Source organism: Myotis lucifugus, unplaced genomic scaffold (assembly GCF_000147115.1).
Source record: "Myotis lucifugus unplaced genomic scaffold, Myoluc2.0 scaffold_2044, whole genome shotgun sequence".
Taxonomy (NCBI): domain Eukaryota; kingdom Metazoa; phylum Chordata; class Mammalia; order Chiroptera; family Vespertilionidae; genus Myotis; species Myotis lucifugus.
The window spans coordinates 1,389-2,613 of record NW_005873092.1 but is presented as its reverse complement, the minus strand read 5'-3'; the positions used below and the strand labels follow the sequence as shown (position 1 = coordinate 2,613).

The 1,225-nt window shown below is 58.3% G+C and overlaps 1 protein-coding gene across 1 annotated transcript in view; it reads left to right on the top strand.

Moving 5' to 3' along the window:
• PLXDC1 (plexin domain containing 1) overlaps nucleotides 1-1,225 on the top strand; it is a gene marked incomplete at its 3' end in the record, with an annotated part of 25,885 nt that overhangs the window by 24,120 nt on the left and 540 nt on the right.

Here is a 1,225-nt window from a genome sequence, read left to right as displayed (position 1 = left end):
CTCCCTTCCTTGGATTTTTAAAGAGGGTTTTAATTTCTTCTTCTGCCGTTACGGTGCCTCCCAGCCATGGCCTTTCCCCTGCCCTCAGGGGCATTTCTTGCCTGTTTCCCAACCCCCACCTTCTCCTCTTCCCTGGAGGTTCTGGGAGCACAGGATGGAGAAAGAAGAGGAGGAGGAGGGTCTCGAATGCTAGGTCACAAGTCTGAGTCTGGGCTCAAGAGGAAGGACCCAGACACCATGGGGTCACAGGGCGAGGACAGTTTGCAGCCCTCAGCCCTCCCTCTGGGCCGGAGAGGCCTGGGGCCTGAGAACCGGTGGTTTCTCAAGAACTGGTGAGAGCAGATCTCCGCTCCTAGGACTCAAATCACACTTCATGTAGGAGCAGGGACATCCAAGGACAGGGCTGACTGCCTGGCGGGCGGAGGAAGTGCACTGTCCTGGGAATGAGTTTCTGGGACACTGTTCGTATGCGTGAGCCGCTTCCCACCCTCCCGTGGATGTGGTGAGCACTGGCTAGCACGCAGGACATCCGACATGCAGATGAGAAATGAAGGTCAGGGGGTCTTATCAACACCCACGAGGCACCCAGGGTTTGTTTTCAGTTTAACGAGGGGCCATTTAGGGGCCTGCAGAGTCACTGGGAATGGCCAGGACATGGGCTCCCCTGTGGATGCAGCTGGTGGGGGAGGGGACAGTGTTACGGAGGCTGTGATTGGAGCCCCTGGGGGGCCAATTAGCTTTGCCTTCCGAAGACTGCATCCCTCCCCCAACCCCCCCCCCCCAACCCCCAGTTCAGGCTCACTTCCTTACCTATTGGGGGGGAAGGAGAGATTATCCAAGATTCTTCCAGAGGTGTGGACGGGCCATCTCCAAGCCCCTGCCCCCCTCGGCTGGTCCCTCTTCTAGAAGAGGCTCATGAAAAGGTGGTGTGGGGTGAGGGCAGGTGCTGGGGCAGAGGGACCCCACAGAGGCTAAGCGCTCAGACCCTCTGCTCAGATAGATCGTCATTCACACCCAGACCTGCCGCTCTCAGCTCAGTGACTCTCCCCAAGCCTCAGCTCCCTCTTCTGTACGATGAGGAAAACAACAGCATCTGGATAACAGTAAACACGTTAACTGCCTCCCACATGCCAGGCACTGCTCTAGGCCCCCTGGGTGCGCAAGGGCGCAAACCCGCCAGAGCTCTCGTTCTCAGGCCAGGCCAGTTTCTGCTTATTTCCTGCCC